This window comes from Chiloscyllium plagiosum, unplaced genomic scaffold, assembly GCF_037043375.1.
Source record: "Chiloscyllium plagiosum isolate Xiang-an unplaced genomic scaffold, Cpla_swu_hap1 HiC_scaffold_18, whole genome shotgun sequence".
Classification (NCBI taxonomy): Eukaryota; Metazoa; Chordata; class Chondrichthyes; order Orectolobiformes; family Hemiscylliidae; genus Chiloscyllium; species Chiloscyllium plagiosum.
In genome coordinates, this window is record NW_028270156.1 from 88710626 (window position 1) to 88729677 (window position 19052).

The 19052-nt window shown below is 47.2% G+C and overlaps 1 long non-coding RNA gene and 1 pseudogene across 3 annotated transcripts in view; one reads left to right on the plus strand and one right to left on the minus strand.

Annotated features, from left to right (window-relative positions):
* The window catches only part of LOC148147040 (uncharacterized), a 57212-nt gene that overhangs the window by 22954 nt on the left and 15206 nt on the right, over positions 1-19052 (minus strand). For both annotated transcript variants that reach the window (XR_015760233.1, XR_015760232.1), the window contains exon 2: positions 7525-7757. This is a non-coding gene — a long non-coding RNA (uncharacterized LOC148147040). The remainder of the gene's footprint in view (positions 1-7524; positions 7758-19052) is intronic.
* LOC148147041 (beta-1,3-galactosyl-O-glycosyl-glycoprotein beta-1,6-N-acetylglucosaminyltransferase 3-like) lies at positions 2353-17688 on the plus strand (annotated as a pseudogene). Its single transcript, XR_015760231.1, has 2 exons — positions 2353-4068; positions 16932-17688. The product of XR_015760231.1 is annotated as a beta-1,3-galactosyl-O-glycosyl-glycoprotein beta-1,6-N-acetylglucosaminyltransferase 3-like (transcript).

Sequence of the window (19052 nt, forward strand, 5' to 3'; positions counted from 1 at the left end):
CCTATGGATTTACTAAAGTAATTCAGGAAGGGTCCCTCAACAGCACCTTGTAAACCCAACATCAATATCACCTTGAAGACAAGGCCAGCAATATGATGCAACACTACTCCTTCTGCAGTTACTCTCCCTTTCACCCTTAATCTCAACTTTGAAATTAGCCATCCTTCCTTCAGTTTTTCTGGGACAGAATTCTGGAGCTCTCTCCCCATGTGACTTTGCATTTGTGGTCAGGGTTCTTAAAACACAAGGACAGTGGAGTTAAAGAGGAGAGTTCCTTATCATTTATGCCATAGAGATTAGGGGGATGGGTAACAAGGCTGTCCCAGTCAGTGATGCCCACTTCATGTGAATCCACAAACAAGTCTGTCATTGTGATGTTGCCATGGGAATGCACATTACATTCATGTTCTGAGGGATACACAGGAACAGTAGGAAATGAGACTTGGTCGAATCAGTCAAAGAGCCAAGATGTTTCACATCAGTGTCCCAGCGAGATGTGGACAGTTACAAGGGGAGTCAGGGTGAAACAATGCCTTCTGGAGTGTGATGACCTTCATTGTTCAGCTCTCTAAATATTGGAGTTGGGATGGTGTGCTGAGGTTGGACAGGAAGTTGGTAAGGCCAATTCTGGAAGACTGTGTCCTGTTCTGCTCACGCTGCTGTAGGAAGGATATTATTAAACTGGAGACGGTTCAGAAAAGATTCACCAGGATGTTGCCAGGAGTGCAGGGTTTGAGATATAAAAATAGACTGGAGAGGCTGGGGACATTTTACAAAGAACATTACAGCACAGGAACAGGCCCTTCAACCCTCCAAGCCTGCACTGACACATTTTGCCTTCCATATTAAAATTGTCTTCACTTACAGGATCCGTATTCCCTTGTTCCCTTCCTATTCATGCCTGCTGCTGGATGCTTCTTGAAAGCTACAATTGTGTCTGCTTCCATTGTTTGTTCTGGCAGTGTGTTCCATGAACTCACCACCCTTTCCATGATAAACATGCCTCACATATCTCTTTTGAACACCCCCCTGACCCCTCCACCTTGAACCTGTGTCCCCGAGTAACTGACCCTTCCACCCTGAGAAAAGGCCTCATACTTTCCACCCTATCCATACCCATTCACAATTTTACAAACCCCTCAACCTCCTGCATTCTCGTGGAAACAAACCCAGTCTATCCAATCTTTCTTCACAGGTAAAATCCCCCATTCCAGGCAACATCCTGGTAAACATTTTCTGTCCCCTCTCTGAAGGATCCACATCAGAACTGTACGTGTTTTTCACTGCAGCATAGGAAATTGAGGGGTGACCTTGTTGAGGTTTATAAAATCATGACAGTGATTGATAAGGTGAATGACAAGGGTCTTTTCCCTCGTGTGGGGGAGTTCAGACTCAGGGCCATGTTTGTAAGGTCAGAGGAAAAAAATTTAAAGATTGAGGAGCAACTCTTTTTTTCCCCAGAGTGGTTTGTGATGGAATGTATGTGGGCACAGTTACAATGCTTAAAAGATGCCAGCTCTTGATGCCAGTCATTTTTTTTCTCCATTCTGTGCTACTGAATGCCCAAATTTCTGTGACATGCATTTCCGGAGGACTAACATGGCAAGGGAGTACACGTTAAATAGGAGGACCTTGGCAAGCACAGAAGATTAGACAGATCCTGGTTTGTGTGTCCAGCCATCCATGAAGGCAGCAGGATAGTTAGGTAAGGGAATTAAGAAGGATCAAAGCCACTGAATACATGAGCAGGGAGGTGTCGTGTTGGAGCTTTACAGGATTTTGGTGAGACCACAGCTGGAATACTGTGTGCAGTTCTGGTCACCGCATTATAGGAAGGATGTGATTGTACTGGAGTGGGGGCAAGGAAGATCCACCAGGATGTTGCATTAGATTGAGCATTGCCTAAACCTGCAGGAGTGTTCTGTTGTGTGTGTATGTGTGTGTGTGGGGATATAGTAACCCACCTAGCCTGGACATTATGGGCAATTCAGCATGGCCAATCCACCTAACTTGAACATCTTTGAAATCAGAGCACCCAAAGGGTACCCAAGCAGACAACATGCAAAACTCCACACAGCCACCCTAGGCTGGAATCAAACTCTGGTTCCTGGCACTGTGCTCCAGCAATGCTAACCTCTGAGCCACTTTCAGCCAGGGGCATTTTTTTTTGGATTCATATCAACTTGCTGTGCTCAGGTTCACTGCTTTATTATGAACGGTCAAATCACCATAATTCCAATTTCGCATCAGAGAGAGAGAGAGAGAGAGAGAGATGACGGGTGGTGAAGTTTGATTTAATTTGATTTACTATTGCCACTTTTTTTCAAATTAATTCATGGGATGGGGGGCACCGTTAGCCAGGCCAGTGTTTATTGGCCATCCCTAATAGCCCAGACGGCAGTTAAGAGTCACAGTACAAACAGGTAACCACCTTCCCGTCTCCTGGTCCTCTCTTCATCCAAGGGTTACCCCTCCCACATCGTTGTGGGCTCGATGGCAGGTTCCTTCCTGAAAGAGCATCTCAGCCCAGGCTGGGGCGTGGGTCTAATAGGACTTGGCTGGCTCTGTGTCTCTCTGGTTGTAGGTTCTCCGATCCAGACTGCACACCATCGCGATCCTCTCGATTACTTCACCCGGGCAACACCGGTCCAGGAACGGCCGGAGAGAAGCAGAGACCGGGGAAGGAAACGCCTGTAGCCAGGCAGGCAGACAGGAGCGAGAGGAGCCCGGACTCCGACAGAGAAACAACGGAACATTGGCTGGGTTTCAACCAGAGGAGGGCGGGAGGAGTTACCGAGAGAGACAGAGAGGAGTTACCGAGAGAGAGAGAGTTACAGAGGGAGAGGGAGGAGAGGAGTTACTGAGGGACAGAGAAAGAGAGGAGTTAGTGAGAGAGAGAGAGAGAGGAGTTACAGAGGGACAGAGAGAGGAGGAAAGAGAGAGAGGAGTTACTGAGGTAGACGGATGAGTTAGTGGAGGAGAGGGATTACAAAGGGAGAGGGGTTATAGAGGGAGAGGGGTTACAAAGGGGTCACAGAGAGAGGGAGAGGTGTTCAAGTGAGAGAGGAATTCCAGAGGGAGAGCAGTTCCGGGGGAGAGGGAGTGAAAGTCGGAGTCATTCGTTGAATCTTGGGAAAAGGAAAGACAAGGAGAGGGGACTGGCTGCTGCGACCTCTCCAGCAAATTGCAGTCACTCCTTCCCCACGGCCTGGTGGAGGCAGTGCTGCCCAGCACAGAGAGCATCCAATCTGCATTTGCCTATCGCCTATAGGCTGAGGACACTGCCCTCTGGAAAGTGCCATGCCCAAGCTGAGCCAGCGTTGTACCCGCTGGTCGTGCCTCAGATCAGCGCTGTGTGTGCTCAGTGTGGTCTTGTTGTGCCAATGGCTGCTGGTCCATAGAGGAGGGGGCCGGCTGACCCTCAGGCTGGTGAAACCAGGCGCCAGTCCAATGCAGGAACACCTTCTGCTGGTCGAGGAGAACTCCACCTGCTGGCAGATCATCCAGGGGGACAGGCAGGAGGTGGAAAGGGCCCTCCTCAACTCCATTACTGTCTCCCTCAAGCACCAAGCCGTCACTGAGGGAGATTATCTGAACATGACCCGAAATTGCAGATCGTTTGTGAGGGCCCGCAAGTATATCACTGTCCCCCTGAGCCCTGAGGAGGAACACTTCCCCTTGGCTTACTCCATGGTCATCCACCAGAGCATTGAGATGTTCGAGAGGCTTCTACGGAGCATTTACGCCCCACAGAATGTCTACTGTATCCACGTGGACCGCAAATCCCCGAGTCAATTTCATGCCGCCATTTGGGCCATCGCTTCGTGTTTCCACAATGTCTTTGTCGCAGCCAAGCTGGAGTGGGTCACCTATGCTGGCTGGAGCAGAGTTCAGGCGGATCTCAACTGCATGAAGGAGCTGCTGGAGAGCCCTGTCCCCTGGAGGTACTTCATCAATGTGTGTGGCCAAGACTTCCCCCTGAAGACCAACCGGGAGATAGTCCGCAGCCTCAGAGCTCTGAACGGCTCCAACGTGATTGAGTCGGATCCTGCACCAGGGTTCAAAAAGGTAACCGCCTTCCTGTCTGCTGAACCTCTCTTCATCCAAGTGTTTTCCATCCTCCCTCCCTCCCTCCATCATCTCTCTCTCTCTCTCCCCTCCAGTCCTTCACTCCTGCCTGTACAAAGAGAGACAGGGTTGTTAAAACAGTTCAATTGCATGGAGGGAGGTTCAGAATGTACAAAGGAATATAGAGGAGTTGGAGAGTTGAGCTGAAAACAGAGTAGAAGAGCAATTGACGTTTCAGGTCGGAAACTTTCATCAGAACCCGGGGAGAGGAAGGGGCTGCAGAATAAATGGGGGTGTGGGGCTGGGGAAAGGTGGATGCAGGGGGGAGGTGGCTGTGATTGGACAGTGGGTAGGGTGGAGCAGATGGGTGGAAAGGAAGATGGTCAGGTGAAAGGGATGGAGTAGAAAGAGAGGGCTGGGCCTGGGATAGGGATAAGGAGGGATATAGACTGATTAGGAGAGTATACAGGAATGTAGGTAGGTTAAGAGTGTAGGAGAAAGTGAGGACTACAGATGCTGGAGATCAGAGACAAGAGTGTGGCACTGGAAAAGCACAGCGGGTCAGGCAATATCTGAAGAGCAGAAGAATCAATGTTTCGGACATAAGCCCTTCATCAGGGATGAGGCTTGTGGACCAGGGGGTTGAGAAATAAGTGGGATGGGTGTGGAGCTGGGGATGGAAGGTAGCTGGGAATGTGATAGATAGATGAAGGTATGCGGGGGGTTGGGGGGGGGGGGGGGGGGGCGGGGTGGGAAGAGGTTGTGGAAGGTGGAGTGGACAGGTGGGAAGGAGATGGACTGGTCAGGAGGGTGGTGCTGAGTTGGAGGCTTGGGACTGCGATAAGTTGGGGTGGGGAAATGAGGAAACTACTGAAATCGACATTGATCCACCTGGTTGCAGGGTTCCAAGGTGGAATATCCAGGTGTCAGCTGGTAAGGGTTTGGTGATGGAGGAGGCCCAGAATCTGCATGCCCTTGGTGGGAGGGGGAGTTATAGTGTTCAGCCACGGGGCAGTGGGGTTGGTTGGTGGGTGTGGGTGTGCCAGAGATGTTCTCTGAAACAATCCACAAGTCAGAGTTCTGTCTCCCCGCTGCAGAGGAGACCACAATCGGGTGCAATGGATGCAGTAGATGACATTGGTGGAGGGACAAGTATATTTCTGTCAGATGTGGAAGGATCCTTTGGAGCCTTGGACGGAGGTGAGGGGGAGGTGTGGGTGCAGGTTTTGCACTTCTTTCAGAGGCCAGGGAAGGTGCCAGGAGGGGAGGGTGCGTTTTTAGGGGGTGTGAATATGACAAGGGAGTTGCAGAGGGAATGGTCTCTGAAATGCAGATGGAGTGCAGAGGGAAATATGTCCCTAATGGTGCAGTCTGTTTGTAAGTGGCAGAAGTGGTGGAGGATAATGCAATGTATCCGGATGTTGGTGGGGTGGAAGGTGAGGACCAAGGGGTTCTGTCCCTGTTGCATTGGGAGGGGTGTGGTTCAAGGGTGAAGGTACAGGAAATGGAGCAGATGCACTGGAGGGCATTGTCAACCATGTGGGAGAGGAAATTGTAGTTTTTGAGGTAGGACGCCATCTGGGATGTTCTGTGGTGGAATTGGTCCTCCTGGGAACAGATGCAGAAGAGGCAGAGAAATTGGGAATAAGGGATAGTGTTTTTACAGGGGCAGGGTGGGAGGAGGTGTATTTCAGGTAGCTATGGGAGTTGGTGGGTTTGTAGTAGATGTCCGCGGTTAGTCGGTTGCCAGAGATGGAGAGGTCCAGGAAGGGGAAGGAAGTGTCCGAGATTGTCCGGGTAAATTTGAGGTCAGGTTGGAAGGTGTTGATAGAATTAATGAACTATTCAACCACCTCATGCAAATACGAGATAGTGCCAATCCAGTCATCAATGTAGTGGAGGAAAAGGTGGAGAATGGTGCCGATGGATGTAGAGGCAGGCATAGTTGGGGCCCATGCGGGTGCCCATGGATACCTCTTAAAAGTTAAGAGTGAACAGAAGAATGTAAGTTTGGTTCAGAGCATGTAAAGGATTGTTCTAAGGTTGATAGTGAAATAGTCTTACAAACTTGATTGAGTTTTTTGAAGAAGTAACAAAGAGGATTGATGAGGGCAGAGCAGTAGATGTCATCTATATGGACTTCAATAAGGTATTCAACAAGGTTCCCCATGGGAGACTGATTAGCAAGGTTAGATCTCATGGAATACAGGGAGAACTAGCCATTTGGATACAGAACTGGCTCAAAAGGGAGAAGACAGAGGGTGGTGGTGAAGGGTTGTTTTTAAGACTGGATGCCTGTGACCAGTGGAGTGCCATAAGGATCGGTGCTGGGCCCTCTACGTTTTGTCATTTACATAAATGATTTGGATGCGAGCATAAGAGGTACAGTTAGTAAGTTTGCAGATGACACCAAAATTGAAGGTGTAGTGGACAGCGAAGAGGGTTACCTCAGATTACAACAGGATCTGGACCAGATGGGCCATTGGGCTGAGACGTGGCAGATGGAGTTTAATTCAGATAAATGTGAGGTGCTGCATTTTGGGAAAGCAAATCTTAGCAGGACTTATACACTTAATGACAAGGTCCTAGGGAGTGTTGCTGAACAAAGAGACCTTGGAGTGCAGCTTCATAGCTCCTTGAAGCAGAGTCGCAGGTAGATAGGATAGTGAAGGCAGCGTTTGGTATATGCTCCTTTATTGATCAGAGTATGGAGTACAGGAGTTGGGAGGTCATGTTGCGACTGTACAGGACCTTGGTTAGGCCCTGTTGTAATATTGCGTGCAATTCTAGTCTCCTTCCAATTGGAAAGATGTTGTGAAACGTGAAGGGATTCCAAAATGATTTACAAGGATGTTGCCAGGGTTAGAGAATTTGAGCTATAGGGAGAGGCTGAACAGGCTGAGGCTGTTTTCCCTGGAGCGTCAGAGGCTGAGGGGTGACCTTATAGAGGTTTACAAAATTATGAGGGGCATGGATAGGATAAATAGACAAAGTCTTTTCCCTGGGATCGGAGAATCCAGAACTAGAGGGCATAGGTTTAGGGTGAGAGGGGAAAGATATAAAAGAGACCTAAGGGGCAACTTTTTCACGCAGGGGGTGGTACGTGTATGGAATGAGCTGCCAGAGGATGTGGTGGAGGCTGGTACAATTGCAACACTTAAAAGGCATTTGGATGAGTATATGAATAGGAAGGGTTTAGAGGGATATGGGCCGGGTGCTGGCAGGTGGAACTAGATTGGGTCGGGATATCTGGTCGGCCTGGACAGGTTGGACCGAAGGATCTGTTTCCATGCTGTACATCTCTATGACTGTCAGTGGGTACTGCAGATGCTGGAGATTTCAGTCAAGATTAGAGCAGTGTTGGAAAAGCACAGCAGGTCAGGCAGCATCCGAGGAGCAGGAAACCCCTACATCAGGAATAACTTCACAGAGGCCATTCTCCAGTCACCAACTCACCCTTGTGTTTTCACATGGAGTCCTTGACACAGATCCAGCTTCCTCAGAGCCAGCTCAGAGTGAATAGAACATCTGATCGTCCTGTTTATTTTTTTTCGGAATAGCAGTCGAAGTCGTCCCCAGGTGTAGGTAGGCCCAGGCAGCAGCAGCAGGGGTGCAGGCGAGGTCCAGGCTTCAGTAGCAGGAGCAGGCCCAGACTGTAGCAGCAGTGGTGGTAGTAGCTGCCTGTGTAGCTGAGCAAAGCTTCAAATTAACAGAAATAAGCAGAAAGAAACCCCAGAAAACAATCACAACAAACTATAAAAAATAAATTAAAATTAAACTCCTCCTCAGTAGGAAGACACCAACAGCAGCACATAAGACACACTGAGGCTGTTTCGAAGTCAGTCTCCTCTCAAGAGGATTGAAGAGTCCTTCATATGCTGATCCAGCTCCCCGAGAGCCAGCTCTCAGTGAGCAGATCCCTTGACATGCCTGTTTATTTTTCTTCCACTACCACCCGACAGCAGTCATGCTTATTTTTCCCAAGTACCCATGTCATGTGTAGGTGTCAGATGCAGTGAAAAATAACAAGTGTGTAAATCTTAATTTATGTGGGAAATAGAACCCACTCACTTCATAATTTCAGTCCAAGACAAGATCTGCAGCAGCAGTATCATCTGATATACTCTTGGAAGAGTGGTGTCTACAAGGTAGGCACACAGTACAAAACCTTAATACAATTCATTTCTCTTTCCCTCCTCCCACTATTCTAAACCCAGCGCCCATTCCTCTTGTTTATCTCTTGCCTTATCTGGCCTTGTGCGTAACAGTACAGGTTTTGCGTGGCCATTTCACCACATCCCTCTGTGGTCTATTGTTAGCGTATATCCTCCTTCACTGCTATCTGCTTCCTTGCTTGCTAAAGCAACATTTCCTCTCATTCTTCATCCACACTGAGCCTTATGACCTCTTGATTGTGGTTTTTCTTTTTACAGAAGCGGGAAACAGATGCTTATAACTGTTTGTACAAGCATATCTAGCTTAACCTACACTCCCCTGCCTCTTTCATGATTCAGCTTTGTGATTTTTGCAGACAACATTTATAATTGCTCCTAACAATTTATATTCCATCACCAGGAAGGAAACAGACAGTCCTGTTTATTTATATTTTATTAAACAATTCACAGTTTATACAAACAATTACATTTACAGCTGTATACAGAGAAACAGCAATTTTACAAGGGAGGGGAATGACAAAGCCAAGCCCCAAACCCTGACATTCAACCGGTTTTCAGGGAAATTAGGACAAACCTCAAATCCCAGTTTCAATCATTACAAACAGTAACAATGACATTCATACATATAAGACAGTCCACTTGTGTAAGAAACAGAGCATACAATACAGACCCCCAAAAAACCAGTGAGCCTCCCCCCCCCCACCCCAATCCCTCCCACCTTCCGGCCACTCTAAGGCAGCCCGCCCCTATGCACCTTCCGGCTCTCGGTCCGCCCTGACACACCTTTTGACCACCTCTAGTTCTGCCCGCCCCAGTACCCACCTGGAGTGACCTACCTTCTAGCTCTCGTTCTGCCCCTACATACCATTGGGCTCTCACCCACCCTGATGCGCCATCTGGCCAGTGGCTATCCTGGCACACCTTTCGGCGACCTCTAGGACAGCCTGTCCCCTTCCCTGGGACGACAGCGTGCATGGCAGCCCACAAGCCTTCTGGATCGCAGCCCGCCCCTATGCACTTTCTGGCTCTCGGCTGCTCTGACACAGCTTTCGACCACCTCTAGGACAGCCCATCCCGATTACCCCTTTTCAGGATGACAGTGCTCAGAACGGTCTACCCACCATCTAGCTCTCGGGGAGACTGTCATCAGGGTGGCCTACCCACCGTCCGGCTTTCAGGACAGCCTACCAACCTTCAGGTTCACAGGATGGCCTACCCACCCTCTGGCTTTCGGGGTGACAGCTTTCAGGACGACCCATGAGCCTCCCAGCTCACAGTAAGGCCTGCCAGACCCAGGGACATACAATACAGTGCAGATTCCTGAAGAAGGGCTCATGCCCGAAACGTCGATTCTCCTGCTCCTTGGATGCTGCCTGACCTGCTGCGCTTTTCCAGCAACACATTTTCAGCTCTGATCTCCAGCATCTGCAGCCCTCACTTTCTCCTCCAGTGCAGGTGATAAGCCCAACAAACCATATGACAGTTAATTACCAACAAACAGAGTCCTTTCTAGTCCAGAGTCCATTAGCACAGACATTTTTCTTCAAAATGTAGAGTCCATTTCCAGGCCTGAGGGGTGGAGAGAGTGCCATACAAGGCCTTGATGAGACCACATCAGAATCAGTCTGTACATTTTTCTCTCATTTAAAATAATTACATTGCCTTTTTCCTGGGAATGAAGGGTTTATCTTATGAAGGAAGGTTGAACAAATTGGCTTTTACACATTTAAGTTTGGAAATCTGAGAGATCTTTTTGAAATGTATAAATTTCTCTGAGGGGACATGATAAGGTGGTTGATGGGACATTGCTTTCTCTTGTAGGTTTGACAAGATGTTTTGTAGAATAAGATATCGTCAGAATCCTACAGCACCGAAACATACCCTTTCGTCCAACTCATCCATGCCAACCAGGTATCCTAATTGGAACTAGTCCCATTATCCTGTGTTTGGTCCATATCCCTCTAAACTTGTCCTATTTATGTCGTCTGTTAAATCTTGTGATTGTACCCACTACAACAATTCTTTTTGGCAACTTGCTCCGTATTTGCACCACCCTCAGGTCTCACCTTAAACCTATGCCCTCTGGGTTTGGACTCCCCCATCCTGGGGCTATTCACTTTTATTGATTTCCCCCACAATTTTATAAACCTCTATATGGTCACCCATCACCCTCCAATACTCCAGTGAGAAAAGTCCTAGCCTATCTAGCCTCTCCTTATAACTAAAATCCTGCAGTCCAGGCAACATCTTTGTAAATCTATTCTGCAGTTTAACAACACCCTTCCAACAGCAGGGCGATCATAAATTTTCCCAGTACTCCAAAAGTGACCTCACCAATGCCTTGCAGAATTATTTTCCCCTGAGAGGGCTGTTGCACTGTGTAAATCTCTTCTGTACAAAGTTGTGAAGGCTGAGTTGATGAAGTTATGAAAGGGTGAGCAAGGTGACCTTTTTTAAAAAAAAGATAAGGACCCCGGGGCAACCGATAGAAATGTGGAATTGAAATTGCAACCAGAAGAGTAGTGATCTTCTTGAATGGTGGAGCAGACTTGAAGGGACGAATGGCTGACTTTTGCTATGATATTGGTGGAGACAGGTTATGCCTTAGTTCATGTAAAGAGTAGAGAGTTTTCTGACCTCTCAGCTAAGGAAAGGGCTTTGGTGTCCCTCCTGATAACATGAACCTTGAAGTTAATCTCCCTCTGCGTCAGTCACAGAATTAAAGAATTCTTGCGGAAGGATGCCCTTCAGCCCATCGTGTCTGTAATTATTCCACATCTAGTACCAATTTCCTGCATTTCCACTCTGGCAACATCCTTGTAAATCTTTTCTGAACCTTTTTAAGTTTCACAACATCCTTCCTATAGCAGGGAGACCAGAATTGCATGCTGTATTCCAGAAATTGCCAAACCAATGTCCTGTTCAGCCACATGACCTCTCAACTCCTACACACAATGCACTGACCAATAATGGCAAGCGTAGCAAACGCCTTCTTCACTACCCTGTCTATCTGCGACTCCATTTTCAAGAAACTATGAATCTGCATTCCAAGATCTCTTGTTTCATCATTACTCCCCAGACTTTACCATGAAGTGTATTATTCCTGCCCTGATTTGCCTTTCCAAAATGGCCTCACATTTATCGACATTAAACTCCATCTGACACTCCTCAGCCTATTAACCCATCTGATCAAGATCCTGTTGTACTCTGAGGTTGATTCGAAATATTACTCTGGATGTAGGTTTGCTCGTTGAGCTGGAAGGTTCATTTTCAGATGTTTTGTCACCATACTAGGCAACATCTTCAGTGAACCTTCCAGCTCAGCGAGCAAACCTACATCTAGAACCTCAACCTGAGCTACAAACCTTCTCAAACCTTGCTGATATATTACTGTCATGTATAATCGAGTTACAGTAAAAAATGTTGTCTTATGTGCTTTACAGACAGATATTGATAGGTTAAGTTGGCAAAAATGTTGGCAAATGGAGTGCAAAGTGGGAAAATGTGAAGTTGTTCATTTGGAACGGAAATCAAAAGAATAGAATATTATTTAAATGGAGAAAGCTTCAGAAAGCTGCAACACAAAGGGACTTGGGGGAACTAGTGAATGAAACATGGAAAGCTTGCACACGGGGGCAGCAGGTAATTGGGAAGACTAATGGAATATTGGACGAAAACATAAATTTCTGGAGAGACTCAGCAGGTCGGGTAGCATTCGTGGAGAAAAAACAGAGTCAATGTTTTGAGTCTGGTGACCTTTCTTCAGAACTGAAGTGGAATGTTTGCCCTTATTTGAAGGGGGGTTGGAGTATAAAAGTCAGGAGGTCTTATTGCAACTGTGCAAGGTGCTTGTGAGAGCACATCCGGAGTACTGTGAGCACTTCTGGTCACCTTATTTAAGAAAACATGTTGTTTCATTGGAGGAAGTTAAGAGAAAATGTTCAGTGGGATTGCCCCCATTATGGAGGGATTGTCTTAAAAACAAAGGGCTAAACAGGATTCTACTCACTGGAGTTTAGAAGAATGAAAGGTAACCTCATTGAAATGGACAGGATTAAGGGCTTGACTGGGTAAATGCTGAAAGGATGTTTCTCCTCATGGGAGAGTCCAGGACCAGGGGGGTATTGTCTCAGAATAAAGGGGCACCAGTTTAGGACTGAGATGAGGTGGAATTTCTTCTCTCAGAAGGTTGTGAATCTTTGGAATTCCTTGCCACAGAGAGCTGTCCTTGTATATATTTAAGGCTCAGATGGATAGATTCTTGTTCAGTTGGGGAATTAAGCGTTACGGGGATAGGGCAAGAACATGGACTTGAGGAATGTTGAATCAGCCACGATCCTAGTGAAGCTGGCTTGAGGGACCAAATGGCCGACTCCTGTCCCGACTTGTTAATGGTCTTACATTTACTGATGAAACTGTTCAAAGACGTTATCGCACAACTCTGGAGCAGAAGCGACTTGAACCTGTGTCTCCAAGGCTCACACCGCATGGATCCTAGTTTACTTTATATCATGCACTTGTCATTCATGCTGGTATTATGGCTGCAATTCGCACCAATCTGCCTTAGATCAAAGTAATGAAGCGAAGCCAGTGCAGGTTTTCAAAAAGTAAGTCTCCAACCTCGTATCATGCATTGATGTGAGAATTTGAATGCAGAGAATGTTGTCTGAACTGGATTCAATGAAGTGTTTCACTAGGCACTAGATAAAAATGGCTGGACAACAAAATTGACAATACAAGCCCTGATTCATGGATCTTGTTTTGGACGAGACGTTGGTAGGTTCACACAGCTGGGACATATAAACATCAAGACCCGGAGCAGGAGAAGATGATTTGGCCCTCCATGAGGCCCACCATACTATATGATCCTGGCTAACCCTCTATCTCAATGCCATACTACCACTTTCTCCCCATGCCTTTGATGCTTTTGAAACCTAAATATTTGTTAATCGCATTCTTGGATATATTCAATGACTCAAATTCCACAGCTTTCTGTGGTACAGAATTCCATAACTTCACTATCCTGTAAGTTAAATGTTTCCGCATCTCAGCCCTAAATAGACGACTGCTTTTATTCAATATGTCAGTGATATCAATCTTGGAGTATGTGGCAAAATGCCCATATTCGGGGCAATGATAAACCTGGAGGATTGGCAAATGGTGAGGATGATGTGAATTGTCCAGAGTCACCACAATGAACAGTCAGCATCCAGTCAGAGGGGAATACAGAAGAGTGTAAGGTGATATGTTTTGGGAGAAGGATGTGGAGAGGTAATAGAAATGTAATGGCACAATCGTAAAGAGTGCGAAGGATTAGAGGGATCTGGCGATAAACATTCATCAACATTAGAAGATGGGGGAGGCCATAAGAGGGTAGAAAAGCAGAAGGCTTCATAAATAGAGGCATTGATGCCAATAAATGGTTGAGTTATGCTGCATGTCGAATTGGTTTAGCCCCAGTTGGATTGTTGTGGTCATTTCCGGTGACTATAAAACGATGTGAGGGCCCTCAGGACAGGGAGGAGATTTCGCAGAATGGTGCCAGGGTTTAAGTTGGATGGCTCAGTTGGAAAGGTCAACGATGCTCCCATTGGAACAAAGGAGATTGGGGTGAGGTTTATTCAATGGGTACAGGGTGAGCACTCGTAATGAAGACAAGGAAATATACTTCACTGTTCACCGATTGTACAAGTGCAATGGAATGCAGATGTAAGATTTTGGGTTAAAGGCATGGTAGGGAGATCTGAGGAATTGAAACGCAAATGAAGCCTAAACTACATTTGTATGAGATGATGGCAAGTTCCGATGGAAGTTGAATGAAAAAAAAAGATCTGCTCCCATACATACAAGGAACAAGAGTAGACCATTGGCCCGTTTGATCCTGTTCCACCATCCACATTCCTGCATACCATCGATAATCTATCCTTTCCTTGGTAACCAAGGATCCATATCTGAAAATGTGTTGCTGGAAAAGTGCAGCAGGTCAGGCAGCATCCAAGAACAGGAGAATCGATGTTTCGATGTTCCTGAAGAAGGGCCTGACCTGCTGCGCTTTTCCAGCAACACATTTTCAGCTCTGATCTCCAGCATCTGCAGTCCTCACTTTCTCCTCAAGGATCCATATCTCCCATGCATGATGCCACAAGGACCGAGGATAAAAGATATCTTTTGACACAATGAAAATAAAGTGTCTTGTGTCTTGTGGAAGGGGTGGCACGGTGGCTCAGTGGTTAGTACTGTTGCCTCACAGCGCCAAAGACCTGGGTTCGATTCCAGACTTGGGTGACTGTCTGTGTGGAGTTTGCACATTCTCCCCATGTCTGCGCGGGTTTCCTCCGGGTGCTCTGTTTTCCTGCCATAATCCACAAAGATGTGCAGGCCAGGTAGATTTGTCGTGCTAAATTGCCCATAGTGTTCGGGTGCATTAGTCAGGGGTAAATATCGGGTAGGGTAATGGGTGTGGATGGGTTGCTCTTCAGAGGATTGGTGTGGACCTGTTGGGCCAAATGGCCTGTTTCCATACTGTAGAGAATCTAATGTGTGGTGTTCTTCACTCTGAGGGAGGAGCTTTGGATTCAAGTCCTACTCCAGGAGCTGATGGCCATAGGAAGGTGTCTTCATTGCTATTGTGAGACACTCAAGGGTATGGGGCAAGTGCTGCAAAATGGGATGAGAATAGCTCGGAGCTTGTCTTTTTGACCAGTGCAGACACGATGGGCTGAAGGGCAACTTATTATTTTGGTGCTCTAAACCTCAATAACCAGAGAGCATGGAGTCATAGCATCATACAGTATGGAACAGACCCTTCAGTTCAACCTGTCTGCGCTGACCAGTCATCCCAATCTGACCTAGTCCCATTTGCCAGCCTTTGGCACATATCTCTCTCACCTATTCCTATTAATGTTCACATCTAGACGCCCTTTAAATATTGTCATTGTACCAGCCGCCTCCACCACCTCTTGGTAGCTCATTCCAGGCACACATCACCCACTGCGTGAAAACGTAACCCCTCAGGTCTTTCCCCTCTCACCTTAAACATATGCTTCTAGTTTTGGACTCCCCCATCCTTGGGAAAAGACCTTTGGCTATACAGCCGACGTGGAAGGAATCAAAATGGGGCAAGAACAGAAAAGGAGGTCAGCTAAACAATTCTGAGCAGCAACAGAAAAATGCAGCCAAGCATGTATGCAAGCTAGCTAGCTTACTGAAACTGGCTCCAGTTAAGTGAGAAGGCAGGAAGACCGAAACAACACTCAACAGGTGTTGTAGAATTCTAAGGTCAATGATCTAATGCTAAACGTCATATACCTAGATCAGGATCTGATTGATCAGTTGTGTTGCTAAGGCTTGAAATCAAAATGTAATTCATGAAAAGGGAATGCTGATTTGTGTGTAAAAGTGAGATTGCAACTGCCTGTTTCAGACTCTCCAGGCAAGGGTGGGCTTTGACCTGGCTGGTTGAGTCTTCTTGCATGTATGTGATAAAGGAAGCTGTGTGAAGTGTACTATCATCCGGCTGATCATTTCAACATCTATCCATGCTCCTCCAGATTTTATGAACTTCTGTAAGGATACCCCTCAGCATCCGACACTCCAGGGAAAATAGCCCCAGCCTATTCAACCTCTTACTGTAGCTCAAACCCTCCAATCTCGGCAACATCCTGGTAAATCTTTTCTGCACCCTCTCAAGTTTAACAACATCCTTTCTTTCGAAGGGCGACCAGAAGTGTATGCAGTATTTTAAAAGTGGCCTCACCAATGTCCTCTACAGACAATAGATCACACTTGGTAATGGCAAAGGCATATCAGAGATAGTCAAAGATACTCCTACTTATAGACAATAGGTGCAGGAGTAGGCCATTCGGCCCTTCGAGCCAGCACCACCATTCACTATGATCATGGCTAATCATCCACAATCAGTATCCTGTTCCTGCCTTATCCCCATAACCCTTGATTCCACTATCTTTCAGAGCTCTATCCATCTCTGTTACAGCTGCAACATTTCATCCCAACTCCTATACTCAATGCACTGACCAATGAAGGTAAAGGTATCAAATACCTACTACACCACCCTGTCTATCTGCAATGCAACTTTCAAAGAACTATATCCCTGCACACCATGTTCTTCTCTCTAAGGCAAAAGCTCTGTGTTCAAGTCCCATTCCAGGAGTTGATGACCACAGGAAAGTGCCTCCATTGCACTGGTGAGGCATGAAAGGCAATGTTCCCAGTGCTGGAAAAATGAGACTGGAGTTGCAAGGAGCCTGTTTTGCCAGCGCAGACACGATGGGCTGAAGGAATTATTTTTCTGGTGCTCTCAACCTTTATGACCAGAGGGCACAGCTTGAAGTATATTTTTGGAGCCAGATGCACTGGGAGTGTTTGAGGATGAGTTTTATGTTTGCTCAGCGAATGAGCATTGGGAGATGGTTTAGGAGGCAGGGATATGGCGAAATAGGCAGGTGACTGGCAATAGGCAATAGGAGTGAGAAAGGCCTGAGGGGCTGAATGGCCTTGTTCTCCACTGTAAGGTGAGTAACTGAGAGAAGGAGTGTGCATGGATCTTGCTGGAGCTGGGGGCGAGGAGAGTGCAGAGGAGTTGGGGAGGGAAAAAGCCATAGGCGAAGTTGAAAAGCTATCATTTCTACTTTCTCGTCTCTCTCACTCTCTTTTGTGCTTGCCTTTTAGAAACGTTGGCAATACCACCATGATACCCTCGACCAAGTCGTCTTGACGGCACAACTGAAAGACCAGCCGAACATCAGCACCTCCATCTTCGTGGGCAGCGCCTACTTCATGGCCTCCAGAGAGTTTGTCGGCCATGTGTTTGACAGTGCCGAGATCCAGGCCTTCCTCAAGTGGTCAGAGGACACCTACAGCCCGGACGAGCATGTGTGGGCTACCCTGCACAGAATGCCCAATGTACCCGGCTCCATCCCATACACCCAAGGAGCCACCAGGACACTTGGCCGGGCAATAAAGTGGTCCTTTGAGGCTGGTGATGTTGCGAGGGGTGCCCTATACCCTCCCTGCACGGGAAGGTATCGCCACTTGGTTTGTGTGTATGGGGCAGGAGATCTACAGTGGGTGGTCCGTCAGAGATTTTTTTTGCAAATAAGTTTGACCCCAACATGGACAACACTGCAGTACAGTGCATGGAGGAATATCTCCGAAACAGGACACTTGGTAAAACTGGGGCTGGGTTGGAGGTTGGGACAGATTAAACCTCAGTGATGGTGGTAGGGGTGGTGGGTGAGACATCGGAAACACTGAGAGACTGGGCACTGTCAAACTGGGCACTGTGAGACTGTATACTATAACACTGGCTGCTGTGGAGGCCAGGCACAGTGAGACTGCATGCTGTAACATGGCCACTGTAACACTAGACAGTGTGAGGCTGGGCACGATAGTGTTGGGCACTGTGGAGATTGGATACCTTAATACTATCCACTGTAACACTCGGCACTGTGAGACTTAGCACTGTAACATTAGTTACTGTGAGAGTCAAATGTGTGGTGCTGGAAAATCACGCAGGTCAGGCAGCATCCGAGGAGCAGGAGAACCGATGTTTTAGGTATAAGCCCTTCATCAGGAATGTGGAGGACTAAGGGGGTTGAGAGATAAATAGAGTGAGGGTGGGGCTTTTGGGGAAGGTAGCTGAAAAGGTGCTCGTTAAATCCAGCTGGGGGGGTGATTGTGATTGGTCGGTGGGGAAGGTAGAACATATAGTTAGGAAGGAAGATGGTCAGGTCAAGAGGGGAGAGCCGACTTGGAGGGTTGGATCTGGGATGAGGTGGGGGGAAGAGGAGAGATTTGGAAACTAGTAATGTCAATGTTGATGCCATGTGGTTGAGGGTCCCAAGGCAGAAGATGAGGTGTTCTTCCTCCAGTCATCAGATAGCTTGGATTTGGTGGTGCAGGAAGTGTCATTGTGGAGTGGGAGGGGGAGTTGAAGTGGTTGGCCACAGGTCGATGGGGTTATTTGTGCCCCGTCTCACAGGGACACATCCACCAATAATACTCAACACTGCACGAGTGGGCATTGCATTACTGGAACACTGCACGAGTGGACACTGCATTACTGGAACAGTGCATTACTGGAACACTGCACTAGTGGGCACTGCATTTCTGGAACACTGCACGAGTGAGCACTGCATGACTAGAACACTGCATTACTGGAACACTGCACGAGTGGGCACTGTACAGCTGGACACTGTAAGATCAGTGTTGTGACCATCACTATTTTTTTATTTTTCTCATTTTGGTTAGGAACTGTGAGTCCAAATTGAGAATTGAAGTTTGAACAGTGGCTAGTTCTTCTTTAAAAAAAAACTAGAGAGACAAAAGACTGATGTTTGCTGTTAGGATCTGGCCAGGAAAGATAATGCAGGTGAATTACTGCTCTCTGAACACAGCAGACGTTTCAGCACCGAGATGTAGTTCTGCTCAGGTACTGACAGCTGGATGGATATTGAATGGGTCAGTCAGTAAGAGGAATGCTGCCGGGCAGGTAACCACAGAGAATGGTGAGAAAGAAAGCAAAAACCATGAGTGACCTCGCTCTGACTGGATTTTGGGCTTGGAGGAAGTGCTTCTTTGGAAGTTGCTGGACTGGTCTGGTCTTCTTTTTGGTTTGACTTTGTCTAGTTATTTCCCCAGTTGTTAACTTGTTAAAAGGTCTGAGATAAGAATGTGAGTCTCCACAGGTCTGCAGAATTTGTTCGCATTGACTGGTGACTTTAAGTTCAAACATGGTGTATAGTTCTTGTGCCTGTAGTACAACCCAGCATCAAAGGATTTCATGATGGC